Raw genomic sequence first — 23,191 nt, 5'->3', positions numbered from 1 at the left:
CTTAAGTTTTTTCATTCAGATTGCAACCTAAAAGAGATTTTAAACTTTCAATGAATATTTATTTATTTATTTAGATTCACTGGGAATTGTCATTGTCTTTTATTTTATTTTATATTACTATTATGGTCAGGATATTTAAAATAATATTTACCCATTTAACCAATTTCAAATGTAAAATATAGTCTTATTAAGTTTACTTACAGTATTGTACAGCAGATCTCTAGGGCTTATTCGTCTTTCTTGGCTGAAACTTCAGGTCCGTTGATTAGCAACTCCCAGTTTTCCCTTCTCTCTGTCTCTGGCAACCATGGATCATTTATAAACAAGTTGGCTGTTAGATATTTATGTAAGTGGAATCATGTTTTATCTTTCTGTGACTCACTTGTTTCACTTAATATAATGTAATGAGTAATAGAATGTGAAAACAAGTGCATCCATTCTGTAGCAGAGTGGATATTCCTTCTGTTATTATAGATGATAATATAGATATTCCTCTGTTTTAAGCCCAGTAACACCTATTCTGATGGCTATTATTCAAAACAAACAAACAAATAAAAAAAATTGCATGTATTGGGAGAATGTAGAGAAAGTAAAGCCCTTGCATGTCCATTGATTCGAACGCAAAGTGGAATAGCTTCTATGAAAAACTGATGTGGGAATTCCTCAAAAAAAAAATTCAGTCCCACTTCTGAATATTTATCTAAAAGAACTGAAATCAGGATATCAAAGAGATCTTATCATTCCTATATTCACTACATGAAAACTCATGAAAACAATCTAAATTTCCATCAACACAAAAATAAAGAAAATACAGTGCAAAAAACCAGGGAGTTGACATATTTTAAGAACAAATTGGCTGGAGGGGAAGATGGTCGAGAGCTAGGCAGTGCATCCTGATCTCCTCACAAGGAAAAAAGGAGTCAGTGAAGGAAAAGCAGAATTGAGAGGTGAGTGACAAAATAAATGCTGTACGACTCAATATGACAAAATCTGAGACCTGGATAGACTGGGAGGTAGGTATCCAGAATAGAAAGCAAACTGAGGCTGGGAGCAATGGCACAAGTCTGTAATCCCAGCGGCTTCAGAGGTTGAGGCAGGAGGATTGCAAGTTCAAAGCCAGCCTTAGCAAAAGTGAAGTGCTAAGCAACTCAGTGAGACCCTGTCTCTAAATAAAATACAAAATAGGACTGGGGATATGGCTCAGTGGTGGAATACCCCTGAATTCAATCCCTGGTACCCCCACTCCCCCAAAAATGGAAAACAAACTGAGCATCTCCTCACCCCAAACCTGAACCTGGAGATGAGAAGGGGGAAGGGGGAAGAGAAAGAGCTGGGAGGAGGTGAAAATTCTCTTGAGCTCACTCACTTAAAAACAGTTGGAAAGACAGACAAAATTTAAAGCATAATGGTGACAGAAACATCCTTAAAACAGTGCAAACAACTTAACACTAAATTGTGAAAAGAAGACTGAGCTGGGGTTCCACAGCCATCTTGTGGTCCCTCAGCCAACTGTTTATCTTCTGTAAATCTCCACCAAGATAGCTGCAAACTTAAAAAGAGGAAAGTCCCCTGCAGTGGGTCCTCTTAAGAATCTGGTGAGAAAGAATCTCTCAAAGAACCACGATTAGCCAAAAATTGGTGAAACACCCTTATCCTCAATGCAAATGAGGGGAACAAACAGGCTGGTGGGGACCAGTGCCTCGAAGTACTCTTGAGTTCCTCCCTCAGTCTCTGCAACCCAGGCAAATCTTCACAGCATCTGCTTGCTCAACTCAGAGACCATAACAAACAGATTTGGCCCCAAACAAAGAAAAGCAGATTCTCCAGGCCCTAACAACTGACATTTGAGAGAGACACCACTAGAAGCCTCAGGACAGTCCTTGGGGTTGTGGGGCCATACCAGAGAATGATGTATCCAATGATATAGAGACCCAGTGGGAAATTAGTAGTCTATGCAGCAGGGAGGGACTGATTCTTGCTTTAACAGATACATAACCTGAAAGGTTATCACAACTTGCAAGTGAAAGGGCATTGTTTGAATACTTGAGGGGCCTTGCAGCAGATTCAGTAAACAGAGGGAATCAATGCCTACCATTCAAAACTGGGGCAGTGAAAATGAGTTAGAGCGAACCATTTGATACTCTTTATTAATGTATACTGTACTTCACAGAGCATCAATGTCTGGAGGAATACTTCTGCACCATCAAACACCTAAAGAAAACTTAACAACCAGAATACTGGAACTCACAGACAGTCACTAGGATCATCACTACTGCAAAAAAAATCCTGCAGAAGGGAGGTGGATCTTCACTACTACAAAGAGAATCCTGCAGAGGGGAGGTGGTACAACTCCCTTCTGAAATAGACACAAAAATCACAGGGACACTACATAGCCTACATCCTGAACTACTGCACACAATAGAAACAACCAGCTTACAACACTGCACCCCCCAAGCCATCAGCTGCAGGCCCCTTGGATGGTAAACCAGAGCTGCTAGTGGGAGGTCCATAGCTACCAGGGAATTGGCTCCCATGCCCCTGAAACTTAGGAGAGATCCATAGCTAAAACCTGATGAATTTGCTAAGTGTCCAAACTTCAGTGAAACCCAAACTAAGATTCAACAAGAATTTTCTTCACCCTGACATGATATATTATAAATAACTGTAATATGAACTTGATCATATAAATAACTCATTTACTAGAATGATAAATGTTAACCCAATAGCCAATATTGTACCTTCAACCCATTTGAATGTATTTCATCTAATGGTTTAAAGTATTAATTGTAGTCAATATTTTAATCTGTTTTCCTCATTCTAGTTTATACCTACTGCTCTTGTCCCCTATTATCCTCTTGTGTTATATGCAGCCATCTCAATGTTTTTAGTAGCTCAATTCACAATAGCTAAACTATGGAAACATCCCACATGCCCTTCAATAGATGGATGGATAGAGAAACTGTGGTACATATACACAATGGAATATTACTCAGCCTTAAAAAGAATGAAATCATGGCATTTACAGGTAAAATGGACAGAGTTGTAGAATATCATGGTAAGTGAACTAAGCCAATCCCCAAAAAGCAAAAGTCAAAATGTTTTCTCTGATAAGTGGATGCTGATCCATAATGAAGGGGTGGAGAAGAATGGAGGAAGTTTGAATTGAGCAGCAGGAAGGGAGAGAAAAGGAGGTAAGGGAGTGTGTGACAGGGTAAAGATGGTGGAAAGAGATGAACATTATTACCTCTATGTATGGGTATGATTGCATGAATGGTGTGACTCTACATCATGTATAACCAGAGAAATTAAAAGTTGTGCTCCATTGTATAAAAAGATAAAATTAAATTAATTAATAAAAAAGAAAAACTAAGCAAAGATTGAAAAGAACTAAAAAAATAGTACAAGTAATAAGATGGACCTATCAGACACCTATAGAATACTTCATCCATCAATGACTGAATTCACTTTCTTCTCAGCAGCACGTGGAACATTTTCTGAAATAGACCATATTAGAAAACCTGTACTACAAAACATACTGAGTCACAAAGAATATTAGAAAATATTTAAAAATACAGTTAATACCTTGCATTCTATCAAATAAAAATGGAATGAAATTAGAAGTAATTAATAACATAGAAAACAGAACCCTCCTTAACACCTGGAGATTAAATAATACACTTTTGATTTATGAATAGATAGCAGAAGAAATCAGGAGGGAAATAAAATAATTCTTGGAAGTAAGTGAGAATAGTGATGCTAACATATCAAAAACGTTGTGACGGTATAAAGTCAGTTCTAAAAGAAAATTTCATAACATTAAACTTGTAGATTTAAAATAAATATAGAAAGACACCAAATAAATAATCTAATATTACCTCTCAAAACCCTAGAAAAATAGGAAAACAACACCAAAATGAGTAGAAGACAAGAAATAATTAAAATCACAGCTGAAATCAATGCAATTGAGATTTTAAAAATAATATAAAAGACCAACAAAAGAAAGATTTGCTTTTTGAGATGATAAACAAACCTGATAGACCCTTAGTGAAACTAACCACAGTAAATAGAGCTAAAACTTAAATAATCAAAATCTCAATATCACCACAGACACTATGAAATCCAGAAGAACATCAGAACTCATTTTGAAAATTTATACTGCAATAAGCCAGAAAATCTTGACAATATTGAAATTCCTAGAGAAACATGATCTACCCTAATTGAACCATGAGGATAAAGAAAACTTAAACAGATCAGTTTCACGTAAGGCAATTGAAGTGATTATCAAAAGCTTTCCAACACAAAAAAAGCCCAGGACCAGATAGATTCTCAGCTGAGTTCACCGAAACTTTAAAGAAGAATTAATACCAATTCACCTTGAATTATTTCATGAAATAGAAAAGAAGGGAACACTGCCAAACTCATTTTTAAAAATGAGTAACATCACCCTTACAACCAAACCAGACAAAGACACACTGAGGAAAGAAAACTTCAGATCAATATCCTTCATGAACATAGATGCAAAATGTATTAATAAGAAATATGGACAAACCACATATAAAAACTTATTAAAAAGACAATATATCACGACCAAGTTGGTTTTATTCCATGAATAAAAGGTGGAAATCAATAAATGTAATTCACTACATAAATAGAATTAAAAGCAAGAATCACATGATTATCTCAATACATGAAGGAAAAATCACTTAATAAAGTAGAGCACCCACTCATGTTTAAAACATTAGAAAAACTAGGATTAGAAGGAAATTACCTCAATGTTGTAAAGGCTATATATGAAAAACTCGAGACTAAAATCATTCTAAATGGAGACAAATTGAAAGTATTTCCTCTAAAAACAGGAACAAGGCAAGGATGCCCACTTTCACTAATCCTATGAAACATATTTTTTGAAACAATAGCCAGAGCAATCAGAAAATTAAAGGGATACCAATAGAAAAATAGAGCTCAAAATATCTCTGTTGATGACATGATCCTATATTTAGAAGATACCCCCCCCCAAAAAAAAAACCCCACCAGAAGATTTATAGAGTTCATAAATGAATTCAGCAAACTAGCAAGATACAAGAGTAGCATTCACAAATCAACCACACTCCTGTACTCCAAGGTTGCATTTGTTCCTAAATAAATTAGGAAAACTATTCCATTCATAATATCCTCAAAAAATAAAATATGTGGGGATAAATCTAACAAAACAGAAGAAGGATCTCCACAATGAAAACTATAGAACACTAAATAAAAAAGTTGAAGAAGAAAATGGAAAGAAGAAATAAAGAAATTGAAGAAAATGGAAAGACCTCCCATGTTCTTGGATAGGCAGAATTAATAGTTCAAAATGACCACACTCCCAAAAGCACTATATAAATTCAATGCAATTCACATCAAAATACCAATGATGTTCTTCACAGGATTAGAAAAAGAAGTTATGAAATTCATTTGGGAAAATAAAGAGACCCAGAAGAACCAAAGCAATCCTTAGAAAAATGAAGCTGGAGGCATCACAGTTCTGAAACTTAAATTATACCATAAGATATAGTAACAAGTTTTCTGATCTCCAACATGGCGGCAGGAAGGGAGTGAGCCGCCCAGTGAACATGCAGCCAGACCCATAGATCTCGCCTAGTAGGAATACTACATCTCTGAGAGTGTTAGAGGACCCCTATCCAGCTGCTCTCCACAGAAATCACCAGTGCTGTGACCCCACACAGGGCTCTGGGCCTCATCATTCTAATAGGATGCCCAGTTTGGGAGCAGGACCCAAAGCCTGAAGTTCCAGTCCACGCATCACTCAGCAAGTGACTAGAATCACCTATCAACACATATGCAGATGGCCAAGACTTCGTCCCGCTCCCATGCAGGTCACTCAGCTGCTACCTACCCACAGCAAAACACCATCATGGGGCTCCCCCCACCTCACCAGGCTTCCTACACCTCACCAGACACTATGGTGCTGAAAGCAGACCACGCCATCTTGACTCAACATTCTTGCCATATTAGCTTGGGGCAGTTCCCAGATGGGATCTCCAGTGGCCAGGTACCAGATTTCCAACTTTCCTCTCTCCTCAGTGGCAATGACACAACAAAGTAGTTGCCCAACACCGGTGTGCAGGGCGGCCAGGGAACCGCCCAGGGTAGCCCCTGGGTGAGAAGTTTTCTCAATTGGAAACTGCTAGGGGAGAGGGAGAGACCAGGAACTGGGAAATCTCCAGGCAAGGGAGGAAGATAGTACCAGGCACTCATGTCATACGAGCGAGTGGTCCCAAAAAGAGATCTGTGAGGTACAGTCTTTCTGCAGGGTACTGGAGTGTGCTACTCCCCAAATCCAGGCACCCTGCACCAGGACCAGTCTTCCCACCCTGGTTACCTCAACCATCCTGAGGGCAGAGACACCAGCTTACAACAGATGACGCCACCTACTGGATAAGAAGAGAAGCAAAAAAGATATGGATCTCTAAGGCTAGCTACAATCCTGGTTTTTCCTTCGAGTTTTTTTGTTGGTTGGTTGGTTGGTTGATTTTTTCTCTTCTACTCCTTCATCCTCCAGCCCTCACATCCCCAACACATGTGAAACCAAGAACTTTGCATGAAATAGGACTTTGAGGACTGAGTCATCTGAATAATATAATAGAGAGGAGTTGTATATACCCCCCCTTTTTTTTCCTTTTTATTCTTTCAATTTTGTTTCCTCCTCCAAATTTTTGTTTTAACATCTGTATTTTTCTAACTTTATGTTTGTTTTATGTACTCTACTGTCTTCCCACATACTTGCTTACCCTAAATTACATCCTGTCTATTCTCTTGCTACTAACCCTCTTCGATAGATTTCTCCTTCATACTTCCTAAGATATATTAACTCTATATTCTCACATCCTACTTCCTCAGCATATCATTCTAAGCCTCACCTCCAGATTATTGTCCACTGTCAGAAACTGTAAACCTTTTCACAAAACTACTGATTATATTTTAGGTAATAAATGAATCCAACATTTCTGTACACCTAGACTAAACTGTACACGTCTTAATAACAACAAATTTTTCATAGGTGGTATATTGTTGATATTTGGACCTGTTAACATTGTCCTTCCCCAAAAAGGAGAGGTCTTGGAACCCTATAAGAGCACTACAAACCTATAGGGTAAAAACAATAACAATATAGACCCACAAAGCTGGAAAGGAAGACACGAGCAACATGAAAAGACAAGGGAAGAAAGTGTTCCAAACAAATGAGGACTCAACATCATTAGACTCACTGGCAGGCACAGAAGGAGGAATGAAAGAGAAGGAGTTCAGGATGTACATGGTTAAAGTATTCTGGGAACTCAAGGAAGATATAAGAGAGCAAATATAGGCAGTGAAAGATCACATCGACAAGGAGCTACATAAACAAATACAGAGAGCAAAAGATCATAGCAATAGGTTGACAGAAGTGCTAAAAAAAAAAAAAAGAAATCCTTGAAATGAAAGAAAAAATAAACTAAATTAAAAGCTCAAAGGAAAGCATCACCAACAGAGTAGACAACTTGGAAGATAGGACATCAGACAATGAAGACAAAATATATAATCTTGAAAAAATATAGGCCACATGGTGATAATGGTAAGAAACCATGAGCAAAATATTCAAGAAATATGGGATACCATAAAAAGACCAAATTTAAGAGTTATTGGGGTAGAGGAAGGCATAGAGGTCCAAACCAAAGGAATGAACAATCTATTCAATGAAATAATATCAGAAACTTTCCAAACATGAAGAATGAATTGGAAATCCAAATTCAAGAAGCCTACAGGACACCAAGGGTACAAAATCACAACAGATCCACACCAAGGCACTTTATAGTGAAAATGTCCAACATACAGAATAAGGAGAGAATTTTAAAAGCCACAAGAAAAAGGAATCAGATTACATATAGGGAAAAAGCAATTAGGATAATGGCAGACTTTTCAACACAGACCCTGAAAGCTAGAAGATCCTGGAAAAACATATCAAGCTCTGAAAGAAAATGGATGCCAAACAAGAATCTTGTATCCGGCAAAATTAAGCTTTAGATTTAAAGATGAAATAAAAAGCTTCCACAATAAACAAAAGTTAAAAAAATATAGCTAGAAAACCAACACTACAAAACATCCTTGGGAAAATATTTCATGAAGAGGAAACAAAAAACAACAATGAAAATCAACAGAGGGAGGTAGTACCCTAAGGGAAAACTAATCAAAGAAGAAAATCAAGTCAAGTTAAATAACAAAGATAAACAAATATGGCTGGGAATACAAACCATGTCTCAATAGTAAGCCTGAATTTTAATTGCTTAAACTTACCAATCAAAAGACATAGACTAGCAGATAAGATTTTTAAAAAGACCCAACAATATGCTGCCTCCAGGAGACTCATCTGATAGGTAAAGACATGCACAGACTGAAAGTGAAAAGTTGGAACAAATCATACCAGTCACTTGGACTGCAGAAGCAAGCAGGGGTCTCTATACTTATATCAAATAAAGTAGACTTCAAGCCAAAGTTAATCAAAAGGGATAAAGATGAACATTACATACTACTCAAGGGAATCATACACCAACAAGACCTAACAATCATAAATATATATGCCCCAAACAATGGTGCATCTATGTTCATTAAACAAATGTCTTCTCAAGTTTAAGAGTCAAATTGATCACAACACAGTAATCTTGGGTGATTTTAACACACCCCCTCACCACTGGATAGATCTTTGAATCAAAAGTTGAATAAATAATCTATAGAACTTAATAATACAATCAATAACTCAGACTTAACTGACATATATAGTTAGTTAAGTCTAACTATATGTATCCCTGCATCAAGTGGAATCACTTTCTTCTCAACAGCACATGGATCCTTCTCTAAAATAGACCATATACTATGCCACAAAGCAACTCTTAGCAAATACAAAAAAGTAGAGATACTACCATGTATTTTATCAGATCATAATGGAATGAAAGTGTAAACCAATGACAAAATAAAAATTACTCCAACACCTGGAGACTAAACAATATGCTACTGAATGAACAATGGGTTGCAGGAGACATCTAAGAGGAGATTAAAAAACTTTTAAAGATAAATGAGAACATAGACACAATAAATCAAAATATCTAGGGCACTATGAAAGCAGTTCTAAGAGCAAAGTTCATTGCATGGAGCTCATTCCTTAAAACAAGAGAAAGTCAACAAATAAATGACCTCACTTTACATCTCAAAGCCCTAGAAAAAGAACAAATTAACAGCAAAAACAGTAGAACACAAGAAATAATTAAAATTAGAGCTGAAATCAATGAAATCAAAACAAAAGAAACAATTGAAAAAAATTGACAAAACAAAAATTTGGTTCTTTGAAAAAATAAATAAAATTTACACACCTTTAGCTACGATAATGAAGGAGAGAGAGAAATCATATTACCAGCATACAGGATGAAAAAGGTGATATCACAACAGACACTACAGAAATACAGAGGAAAATTAGATAATTAATGCATTGATGAATTTTTTAAGTCATATGAGTTGCCCAGACTTAATCAGGAATATATACACAATTTAAACAGACCAATATCAACTGATAAATAGAAGACACCATCAAAAGCCTACCAACAAAGAAAAGCCCAGGACCAGAAAGTTACACAGACAAGTTCTACAAGACCTTTAAAGAAGAACTAATATCGGTACTCTTCAATTTATTTCAGGAAATAGAAAAAGGGGCAGTACTTCCTAACTCATTCTATGAGGCCAGTATCACCATGATTCCAAAACAGAGGCAAAGACACATCAAGGAAAGAAACCTTTAGACTAATATCTCTACTAGATGCAAAAATTCTCAATAAAATTCTGGCAAATCGAATACAAAGACATGTCAAAAAGATTGTGCACCATGATCAAGTGGAATTCATCCCAGGTATGCAAGGTTGGTTCATTCAATAAATGTAATTCACCACATCAATAGACTCAAAGATAAGAATCATATGATCATCTCAATAGACACAGAAAAAGCATTTGACAAATTACAGCATCACTTCATGTTCAAAACACAAGAAAAACTAGGGATAACAGGAACATATATCAACTTGTAAAGGCTACCTACAGTAAGCCCCAGGCCAACATCATTCTACAGGGAGAAAAATTGAAGGCATTCTCTCTAAAAAATGTAAAAAGACAGGGGTGCCCTCTTTCACCACTTCTATTTAACATAGTCCTTGAAACACTGGCCAGAGCAATTAGACAGAAGAAAGAAATTAAAGGGATACACATAGGAAAAGAAGAACTTAAATTAGCACATTTTCTGACCATATGATTCTATACCTAGAAGAGCCAAAAAGCTCCACCAGAAAACTTATAGAACTAGTAAACAAATTTAGCAAAGTCACAGGTTATAAAATCAATACCCATAAATCAAAGGCATTTCTGTATATCAGTGACAAATCCTCTGAGACGGAATAAGGAAAATTACCCCATTTACAATAGCCTCAAAAAAAAATACTTGGGAATCAACTTAAGGAAAGAAGTAAAAGATCTATACAATGAAAACTACAGAACCCTAAAGAAAAAAAATCAAAGAAGACCTTAGAAGATGGAAAGATCTACCTTGCTCTTGGATAGGCAGAATTAATATTATCAAAATGACCATACTACCAAAAGCACTATACAGATTCAATGTAATTCTGATCAAAATCCCAATGGCATTCCTCATAGAAATAGAAAAAGCAATCATGAAATTCATCTGGAAAAATAAGAGACCTAGAATAGCTAAAGTAATCTTTAGCATGGAGAATGAAACAGGTGGCATTAGTATACCATATCTTAAACAATAGTAGAGCAATAGTATCAAAAACAGCATGGTATTGGCACCAAAACAGACTGGTAGACCAATAGTACAGAACAGAGGACACAGAGACTAACCCAAAAAATTACAATCATCTTATATTAGACAAAGTTGCCAAAAACATGCATTGAAGAGAAGATAGCCTCTTCAACAAATGGTGCTGGGAAAACTGGAAATCGATATGCAACAAAATGAAATTAAATCTCTGACTCTCACCATGCACAAAACTCAACTCAAAATGGATCAAGGACTTAGGAATACAACCAGAGACCCTGCTTCTAATAGAAGAAAAAAATAGGCCCTAAACCCCATCATGTGGGATTAGGCCCCAACTTCCTATAGCGCAAGAATTAAAACCAAGAATCAATAAATAGGATGGACTAGAATTAAAAAGTTTTTTCTCAGCAAATGAAACAATCTGTAAGGTGAACAGAGAACCTACATCCTGGGAGTAAATTTTTACCCCTCAAACATCAGATAGAACACTTATCCCTAGGATATATAAAGAAATCAAGAAGCTAAGCACCAAAAAACCAAATAGCCCAATCAATAAATGGGCCAAGGACATGTACAGACACTTCTCAGTCAAGGATATTCAATCAATCAACAAATACATAAAAAAGATGTTCATTATCTCTAGAAATTAGAGAAATGCAAATCAGAACTACTTTAACATACCATCTCACTCCAGTCAAAATGGCAGCTATTATGTAGACAAACAACAATAAATGTTGGCGAGGATGTGGAAAAAAAGGCATCCTCATACATTGCTGATGGGACTGCTAATTGGTGCAGCCAATATGGAAAGCAGTATGGAGATTGCTTGGAAATCTGGGAATGGAACCACCATTTGAGCCAGCTATTTCTCTCTTTGAACTATACCCAAAGGACTTAAAAACAGCATACTGCAGGGACACAGCCACATCAATGTTTATAGCTGCACAATTCACAATAGCTAAACTGTGGAGTCAACCTAGATGCTTAAGAAGTAAAATAAAAAATCAATAAATGAATCTGGGCATAGTGGATTTCTTCTGTAATCCCAGTGGCTCCAGAGGCCAAGGTAGGAGGATTGCAAGTTCAAAGCCTGCCTCAGCCAAAGCAAGGTGCTAAGCAACTCAATGAGACTCTGTTTAAATAAAATACAAAACAGGGCTGGGGATATGGCTCAGTGGTTGAATACCCCTGAGTTTATTCTCTGGTACCCCTCAAAAAATCAATAAATGAGATGACATCAAATTTAAAATCTTCATAGAAGAATAAACAATCAAGAACATGAAAGGAGAGCTTACAGAATGGGAGAAAACCTTTGTCACCTCCTCCTCAGAGAGTGTATTAATATTCAGGATTTACAAAAGTTCAAAAACTTTAATATGTCCCAACATAATAAGAACCCAATAAATAAAGAGCAATAGAACCATAAAAGAAATTCAGGGGCTGGCGTTGTGGATCAGTTGTAGAACGCTTGCTTAGCACATGCAAGACCCTGGGGTTGATCCTCAGCACCACATAAAAATAAATAAATAAAATAAAGGTATTAAAATAAGAAATATAAATGGTGAAAAAGTTTATTAAAAAATCTACATCCTTAGCATTAGAGAAATGCAAAATAAATTATACTGGGATTTCATCTCACTCCAGTTAGAATGGCAATTATAAAGCATAAAAATAACAATAAATATTTGTGAGGATGTGGGAAAAAAAGTACACTCATACATTGTTGGTAAGAATGCAAATTAGTGCATCCATTCTGGAAAACAATATGGATAATTCTGAAAAATGTAAAAATGGAACCACCATATGACCCAGCTATCCCACTCCTCAGTATATATCCAAAGGATTTTAAATCAGCATAATACAGGAAAACAGCCACATCAATGTTTATAGAAGCCCAATTCATAATAGCCAAGCTATGGAGCCAGCAAAGGTGCCCTTCAACAAATGAATACATAAAGAAAATGTGGCATATATGCACAATGGTGTATTACTTAGCCATTAAGAAGAATGACTTTATGGCACTTTCCAGTAAATGGATGGAATTGGATACTATCATGCTATGTGACCTAAGCTAGGCCCCCAAAGTCAAAGATCAAATGTTTTCTCTCATAGTTGGAATCTAACCCATAATAAAGGGAAGTGGGATAAAAAAATTAGAAAGATCAGAGGAGTATACAAAGGAGAATGCAGGAAATGGAGGAATAGGGAAAGACAGAGAATTAATCTGCGCTAAATTTCCTATGTTCATATATGAACATCTGACAGTCAATGACACCACCATGTATATTTACAAGATATTAATTTTTAAAAAGATCAAAATAGCAGAAAAATCAGTAAAGTTGATAGAAGGGAATGTGAGGAGGGAGGAAGAGAGGGTGAAGGGAAGTACTGGGAACTAAATTAGAACAAATTATATTCCATGCTTTTATTATTATATCAGAATGAATCTATTGTCATGTGAAATTAAAAAGAAACAAATTTTAATAGAACAAACTGGGTGTGCTAATTAAACAGGCACATCATTTTAATGGAAATATTTTCATTGGACATCTATAATTGTTTACACTTAGAGTTAACTTTTCCTTTTTTCCTTTACTGCTTTTCACTTTTCACAGACTTTAAAAATGTTTAGTCCTTTAGTCTTAGTTCTAGTTACCTATGAAATGGACCTTGTAAACATATTTGTATTTATCAATTATAAAATTCCTTGGAGGGACTGGGGTTGTGACTCAGTGGTAGAGCGCTTCCTCCCACATGTGAGGCACCACATATAAATAAACAGATAAAATAAAGGTATAAAATAAGTTGGAGCTAATTTGTTCACAGCATTGAAATGTAATTATTCAAATTTTATCAATCAGAAGTAGACAGCTAGGCTGAAAAATCTGTGTAATTTTTAGCTAAAATATAGAAGTTCATATATTCTCAAATCTTTAAGTACTTTCAAAATGACCCATTAGAAAAGGGCAGCTGTATTATTAAGGTCATGATGAATTAATTGAAACCATTTTAAATGTTTTAAATGACCCAATTTGCTGTTCTTATATCCTAATATAGGTGCTGGATGATTACATTTTTGTTGTTGTCTTAATTTAATTTTGAAACTTGATTTTCCATAAAGGCTACCCTTTTTGACCTTTTTCAACTGTCCAACCAAAAGGTTGTCTGTATCATTTCCATTAATAAAAATAACGTACTTTAAAAGTTTCAATTATCTTAAGGGCAAGAACTGAATATGACTGTGATCTGAAGTTTTTCAGTTACCTAGATTTCCAAGACTCAGAATGGTTGATTGTTGAACACATAGAAAGATTTTTCATACATGTGCATGTTATATTATTTTCCTTTTGTTCATTTTTTAATTTTAATTATCAATATTAAGGAAAATGAATATGTAACCATTTCAAATCTGAGCCCATAGCAATAATCAAATGATTCAGTCATACAAAATAAACACAATGAACTTGACTGACTTCACTTTATAGTTTTATATGCACATATACTATTATATATACATAAATACATTTATTTTTAATTTAACAAAAGAAGTAGCAGATATGGGCTTTATTCCAGAGTAACAAAATATAATTTATTGAAAAATGTAAAAATTCCTCTTCAAGACTTTCCACATAGAAAACAATTTCATAAAATGTATGAGTTTTTACCTCCTTCTTTCAAAACAAATAGAGTGAGTCTATAACAGTATTTGTGATCACACATTGTAAATACCTACTTATTTTTAATGGTTAACATATGTATTCTTTATTGTGGATGTCCTAGTGTTTGAAACACATTTGTTTAACTGATCATATTTCACATATTACCTTATTTACATCTGGGATGCCCGTTTCTGTGAGATTGTTCCAATGGAGGTTGAAATTATTTTCAGCTTTCCCTTGCTGCATCCCATGGCAGACCTACCTCATTTTACTTTCTTTTGTTCTTGGGCACAAGTTTTCTGCCTCTCCAACAAAGATGAAAAATCTCTTCTTGGTTTAGGTGTAAGACTCTTTGCTCAAGGAAATGTAATCCCTTTTCCAGGCGTCATATTACATTATCTTTCTCTTCTTTGGCTTCGGAGAAAGTTTGACTTTGTTCTGAGTGCCAGAGAGTTCCCCATCCCCCCAACAAAAATAGACCAATTTTGTTTGTACTCATCTACAAGAATCAATGTTTCCTTTCCCTAAGATCTGAAGCAGGGGGATCTCAAGTTTGAGGCCAGTCTCAGCAACTTAGTGAGACCACGTCTCAAAATGAAAATAAAAAAGATTTGGGGTATAGTTCAGTGGTAAAGCACCCCTTGATTCAATCCCTGATTAAAAACAAACAAACGAACAAACTTGAGAGTGGAAGCTGGAGTCAGAAAAGACAGTATCAGAGTGATAGCAGGTGACAAAGACAATCAACCAGTTCATTACTGTCCTTGAGGACAGGAGAAAGGCACAAGCCAAGGGATGGCAGTAGCCCCTGGAAGCTGCAAAAGGCCAGAGAATAGATGATCCTGGAGAATTTGGAAAGGAATGTGATGCTGCTGGCCCTTTGCTGTAAGCACACTCAGACCTGTTTCAGACTCCTTACTTCGAGAACTGTAATAGCATTAATGTGTCATTTTAAGCCACTAAAATTTTAGTAGTTTCTGCAGCAATGAAACTCATATAATGATTTTATATTTGCATCAAAAATATATCCATTTATCTCAGTTAACTCAAAGACTACATCTCAAGTAAATAATAAATATAGTTCTTTAAATAATTCCAGTAAATAATAAATGTATTCAAATAAATATACACTATTAATTCAAATGTGTTTTCTACCCTCCTTTCCCCATTCTCTCCTATTCTGCAGTTCCTATTGTATGATGCTAGGTCAGTTGACTAAACCCACAACTCATTAGAGCCCTTAGTTTATCTTTTTCTTCTTTGTAATCTATTATTTGTCTTCCATTTTTCAGGTTGTTTCATTTGCTATGTGCATTAAGCATAGAGAGTATTTCCCTTCAATTTTCAATCTGCTGTTATCCCATTCCAGTGTATTTTCCCTTCTAGACATTGTGTTATTTTTTTTACCACTAGTTTTATGTTTTTCCTCATCACATTCATGTTTTCTTAAACATTTAGAAAATAATTTTTTAAAAAGTATTTTAACACTTACTTTCATATTTGCTTTTTCTATCATCTGAATTATTTCTATATCTGTTTTGACAGTTTGACATTTTTTTCAAGATTATACAACTACTTTGCTACTTTTGGGGTTGTTGAGTAATTTCTATTAGATACTATGCATTGTGGATTTTACTCTGGAGTTAAATTTTGTTGCTCTTTAAAATATCATTACACTGTATTTAGATGCACTTGGTTTACTTTGAATCCATTTAATTCTTCAGAAGTCTGCATTTAAGCCTTGTTATAGCAGGTCTAGAGCAGTCTTTAGGGATAAATTTTTAGCCCTAGTAAAATAAAACTGTTCTGAGCATTCTATGCAGTGTCCCATGTTTAGCAGGCTTTTCACTCTGTCTTGTTGGATTCTACAATAGGAACTGAGTTAAATGCTTCTAGTTTAACATAGGTATTCTAATTTATGTTGCAGAATGCTTAGTACCAATAAGCCCCCAAAGTGTGTCTTTCTCAGGAGGAACAAAAAAATGACATATAATAACATTGAAAGAGATTAAATTATGACTATGTTCAAATTTCACTTATTCTTCTAGTATTGCTCCTAATAAGTCATGCATTTTCGAATAGAGAAATTCTATTAACATTGATTATTATCTAAAAGTGGACATCTTTTAGATGATAGAATGTAAAAGCCTGAGTATTATATTATACAATTATATCAATTATAATGTAAAATATAAAGTTGTCATATTATAATTGCTATTACACATTATAATAATAGTCATCGTGAATCAAGTCAAGACTACAAATCAAGTCTTTTCAAAGCATCTCATTTTATAGGATATTTTTGTTTGTAAGAAGTCAAGGGCAAAATGACTAAAGAGATATTATTTTATATTATTTTAATAGTTATTAAAATTAACATCATATTTTCCTGATTCTTTTTTAAACATTTATTATATATTTTGACTATGAAATAGACTTATGAAAATGACAAAACTCATTTTGTAAAGGTGTCAATTTTTTCAAATGAATAAGAATAAAGTTTATAAAATGTCTTTATAAACTCAGCAATTAGGATTACAGTAAACATAATAGCTGCCTATAAGACACAACTATCATTCATAGATTTGTTTGAATTTTTCAGTAAGTCCCAATTTTTACTATGACTGCATATGAATCAAAATAAGGTGAGAAATAAACTCACTTATTTTTAAAATGGCAGACTACTTGCTAGCCATTGGACTGGAACTATAGCCAACTGATTGATCCATTTGTTTTTAAAGAGTCTTGGAACCAATTCATTTAATTGTGATGCCCCAAAAGAATGAATACTTTCTTTTATCCATAAAGGCTTCCAAGGCTTTGGAAGTATCTAAACCTTTGTAAAATATTTTGTGTTGTTATAAACCTAAACAGACATCTGAATAGGCAGAGGAAAGTATTAATTCTCACTACAGGTCCTAATGGTGAGCATGGGTACCCTCTCACCTTTCCATTCTTTTTCTTTCTGGTGTATACAAAGATCTGTACATTCCAGTAAATTCAAAGTGTATTCATTGAAGACAAATCTCTCTGTTTTCAGGCTTCTTGAAATATAATTGGTAAAATTATTCTGCAAATCTTGAACAGGAAGCTATAGGGGGGATGGAAGGAGAAAAATAAGTTTAAGATTTAAAGAAAATTTTAAAAGGTGTTCTTAAGCCCAAATATTCTCCCGGGAGTCAGATTTGTCAATTCGTTGCAAAGACATACTTTGTGATTCTTTTATAAATACTTTTTCTTCAAGAAAATCTCATCATTAGCGCAGGTAAAACCTGAATTTATGAGGCAATATTTAAGAGATATTGATAAAACTTTCATAAATGAAAGTACAGTGTTCTCAGAGTTATAAAACATTCTATTATTCATAGATGATCTTATTTATATTATCTTGCTTACTGTAAAAGACTGCAATTTCCATCATGGGTATGATTTAGCCCATATCTCTGATCTCTTCCCCCAGCCCCAGGGAGGTAAGCAGCCACAGGAAGAGAACTTCATGGTGAGAGTTTGAAGTTTCCAGCCAGGACAGGAGAAGATAATAACCCTGTGGACAATAAGGCAAGTTAAGCTGCTCCAGGATTCCTGATACTCAGAAACTGTGAGATTGTAAATGTTTATGTTTTTTAGTCCTGAATGTTGTGATCTCTTTTATGCTTCAATAGTTAACTAATAAAATCGATTATTAATTTATAAGAGAGAGAGACAGAGAGGTATTAAGTGACTTTCAAAAGCTACTCAAGACAATCAATGTCTGTTAGACACTCTTATTTACCCCCAAATATCCATCCACTCACCGTATACTTTAACTTTAATGATATAAACTCAATTCAGTTGTACTTCACAGAAGAACAAGCTGCTCACCAACCATAGGCAGAGAATCTTGATTGATCTAAGTTACCCATGGTAATCCCATTCCCTTTTACATTGATCATTGGAAATTTTAGAGTATAGCATGTGGTGAAATACTAACCAAGGAAGGGAAATACGTTGAAGAGCTTCTAAGTTTACTGTGATAATAAGAAATGTTTTCATAGAAAACTCCTTTCATTTCTGTTTTACAGTATATCTGAATCTGATAATTGAAATCATGATAGCCATCATGGGAACACAGAGGAGTAGTGGGCTTTTAATAGACTGTGGGTATCTCTTAAGATTCATGTGTTGACACTTTTACCAGTGCTCTGTTGGTTTTGGAGGTTGGCACACTGGGAGTTATTAGGTTTCCATTAGGTCATTATGGCAAGGATGTGCCCTAATAAAAGAAATAAATTTGTGCTCCTTCTCTTTACCTCCACCCTGCTCTCTCCCTCCTACTATGAAAAGATATATGAGGACAGAGTGAGAAGCAAGGGGTCTACAAACCAGGAAGAGAGTCTTCACCAGGAACCAAATTGAATGGCACCATGATCTCACACCTTCAGGTCTCCAGTACTCTACAAAATAAATGTCTTTTGTTTCTATCACTCAGTCTGTGGTATTTTGTTTAAGTAGCCTTGATTGATTAGGATGAGATTAATTAGAAAAGCAGAGTAAAAATGATGGAAATAATTTAGTATTGATTTAGAATCTGTGACGCTAAATAATCCACAATCCAATCAGGGAGTAACTACATTTGTTACATAATATACTTGGCACATTGTTTAAGCCATTTCTGTTTGTTTCCATTATTCACCTGAAAGCATCTCTATGGATAAACATGTTAGAGTCAAGAGAAGAAGTAATCCTGTTTCATATTTTTCAATTATATTGCCTTTGGTCAAGCATTTTTCTGTTGTTGCTATTGATTGAGGATGTTCTATAAAATAATATCAGTATATGCAAGAAAAACATACTGGCAGTTTGTGTCATAGACTGCTCTTTCATTGCTGTGACTAAAGACCTGACAGGAAGAATAGAGGAGGAAAAGTTTATTTGGGGCTCATGGTTTCAGAGTTTCAGTCCAAGGATGAATTATTCTGTATCTCTGGGTGGGAGTGATGCAGAACATCATGACTGAAAGGTATGGTGGAGTAAAACAGCTCAGGACATGGCCACTAGGAAGCAGAGAGAGTACTTCACTTATCAGGGACAAAATGTAAACTCCAATGGCCTGCTCCCAGTGACTTGTCTCCACCAACCACAATCTACCTGCCTACAGTTACCTTCTGCACTGATTAGATTTATAGTCTCATAACCCAATCCTTTCACTTCTGAACTTGCTCACATTGTGTCACAAATGAACTTTTGAGGAACACCTCAAATCTAACTATAACATGAACTCATCAGCCAGCTTCTTCAAAATAATCTTTTCATTGTTTTTCCAATGTCTGACATCTTTGTTGTGGCTCTATCTCTGTCTTCTCTCTTGGGTTTTTGTTCTTGTCCATAAACTACATTTTTCTTATATATTTTGTTTATGAATGAGACGTTAGAGTTTGGATTGTTAGTCTATGATTGCTTGTGTATCATAATTGCAATGCAATCAAATACTTGTGTGAAATTGAAATGTTTCATCAAATCAAATTTGGGGTATATACTGCTTGTTTTTATTCCTTAAATCATATTTATTTATTTATTTATTTATTTTTGTATCAGGGATTGAATTTAGGGGCACTTGGCTACTGAGCTACATCCCCAGCTCTATTTTGTATTTTATTTCAAAACAGGGTCTCACTAAATTGCTTAGAGTGTCACTTTTGCTGAGGCTGGCTTTGAACTCAAGATCCTCCTGCCTCAGTATTTCAAGCCACTGGAATTACAGGCATGTGCCACTACACCTGGCAAAGAAGTCATAGATTCTTATTCAATTTCTTGAAACAGCAATGATAATAGATATTTGAATTATTACTTTTTAAAAAAAATTTTTACGATAAATGTCCCCTCACCATTTATATATAAAAATAGATTTTTGTATACACCCAGTAGGAAGGAGAAGACAGTAAAATGGCCAGAAAAACATATGATGTAATAATGGCTGAAAATATAATGTATACATATATTTCAATGTATTATTTTTATTTTTATCTGTACTTTCATTAAATTAATATAATGATGATTTATTTTAAATGAGTGTGCAACTCATTTAGCTCTTTATTTTTTCTTATTGTTGAGAATAAATCTTATCATAAAACCATGCTTGTTATTTTCACTTTGAGTGCACAATTTTCTTTCTTTTTTATTTGGGAATATGCTGAGAGTTTCAACAAATTTTATTTTTCCCATTCAATTTGTAGTAAAATATCCTTATTAAAGGTGTTTTTAGGCAACATAATCTACCACTAAGCTATTAAAGTCTTTTCCTTTTGAATTTTATATTAGTCATGGTTTCCATAAATAACTTTATTTTTTAAGGATAAAATACATTTTTAACTATAAGTTCTCTTTGTAAACTAAAAGTACAGATAGAAATGTTGTTTTAATTCATTGCTTATAGTATCACGGTGTTTAGATCCACCACCCCCAACTACAGATACAAAAGTGGCAACCCCCACTGAGCATAGTTACTAGGATGCTACTCTTCTTTCCTTAACTATTCCCCATTTGGTATTTTAGCATATGCTGGTTTAATGTCTTCTTATTTTAATTCAATCCTAGTTACAATACGGAGAATCGGGTTTCTAGTGTTACTAAAATTGTGTATTTTTTATTAGTTTCTTGGTTACTTTCATAAAGTACTAAGCAAAGAAGCAGGGACATTATTTTAGCCCATAAACTTTCTGCTGATTTACGTTTTTTTTTTAGCTGCATTTTAATAGACATTATAATATAACCATATTTTAGGAGATCCTAGATCAACTATTTCAGTAATTTCTACTTGAGTCAATGCTGAAATAAAACCACTGATATGAAACACAATGAGTCAAGAGAAAGAATAAAGGATATGATGGATTTAACTGGAATGGGACTCATATTCAATTCTTAATTCTGTCATGTTACTAATTGGGCAAAATTCACCAAGATAATTAATACTTCTTTAATTTTTGTATCTGTGAAATGATATCATAATAGAACTTAAATCCTCAAGATGTTGTAAGAATTGATGAAATGAAAAATGCTGTATTTATAAAAATGCCTGAAGTGTGGTTTACTCTCAAAGTAATTAGTTACTCTTGTTTTATTATTACTAAAACCATATCAGTCTTCATGAATAAATATCCTTTTGGTGAGAAATATGTTTCTTCTGTATTCCTATGGCTAAGAAAACAATGCACAATTTTTTTCAATAAGCAGATAGCTATATCATGATTGTCCTATTGATATTTTAAAATAATAATTTACTGTTTAAAATGATTTATAGTTTATAATTCCAAAACTGTTCCATTTGATATTAACAATTAACTTTGGTAAGTATTATGGCTTAGTCAGGTGCAGTGATTGAACTTGATTTATGTGTAAAATGTTTTTTGAGTTAATCCAATTAAGACATAATTCAAACACTGTTTTTTTTCTGGAACAGAGATGCCTTCTTTCACCACTTTTATTTGACATAGTCTTTGAAAAGCAGGCCAGAGTAATAGGACAGATAAAAGAAATTGAAGGAATATGAATAGGAAAAGAAGAACTCAAGTTATACTATTTGCCCATGACATGATTCTATATTTAGAAGATCCAAAAAAATTCAACCAGAAAACTTCTGGAACTAATATATGAATTCAGCAGAGTAGCAGAATATAAAATCAATAACCATAATTAAATTCATTTCTATACATTAGCAGTGAATCCACTGCAAGAGAAATTAGTAAAACCACCCCATTCACAATAGTCCCAAAAAGAAAAAAAAATACTTGGGAATCAATCTAACAAAAAAAGTGAAAGACCTCTACAATGAAAACTACAGAACACTAAAGAAATAAATTGAAAAAGACCTTAGAAAATGGAAAGATCTCCCATGCTCTTGGATAGGCAGAATTAATATAGTCGAGATGGCCATACTACAAAAGTGTTATACAGATTTAATGCAATTCCTATTAAAATCCCAATAACCTTCTTCATAGAAATAGAAAAAAAAATAATCATGAAATTAATTTGAAAAAAATAAGAGACTCAGAATAGCCAAAGCAATCCTTAGCAAGAAGACTGAAGCAGGAGGCATCACAATACAAGACCTTAAACTATACTATAGAAAAAGTAACAAAAATGGCATGATGGATTTAACTGGAATGGGACTCATAGACATGTAGAACAAAGGTACAAAATAGGAGACACAGAGACAAAATAGGAGACACAGAGACAAACCTGCATAAATCCGGTTATCTCATACTAGACAAAGGCACCAAAAACACACACTGGAGAAAAGATAGCCTCTTTAACAAATGGTACTGGGAAAACTGGAAGTTCATGTATAGCAAAATGAAATTAAACTTCTCTCACCCTGCACAAAATTCAACTCACACAAGCTCTAGAACAGAGACCCTGCACCTAATAGAAGAAAAAGTAGGCTCACATATTCATCATGTGTACTTGGGACCTGATTTCCATAACAAGACTCCTACAGCACAAGAAGTAAAATTTACAATCAATAAATGGAATAAGCTCCAACTAAAAATCTTCTTCCCAGCAAAGGAAACAATCAATAACATAAAGAGAGAGAGCCTACAGAATGGGAAAAAAATCCTTACTGCATGCACCTCAGATAGAGCACTAATCTCCAGGATACATAAAGAACTCAAAAAACTTAACACTAATAATAACAACAACAACAACC

This window comes from Urocitellus parryii, chromosome 9 (assembly GCF_045843805.1).
Source record: "Urocitellus parryii isolate mUroPar1 chromosome 9, mUroPar1.hap1, whole genome shotgun sequence".
Classification (NCBI taxonomy): domain Eukaryota; kingdom Metazoa; phylum Chordata; class Mammalia; order Rodentia; family Sciuridae; genus Urocitellus; species Urocitellus parryii.
The sequence above is the reverse complement of the archived record's forward strand: the minus strand, read 5'-3'. Positions refer to the sequence as shown.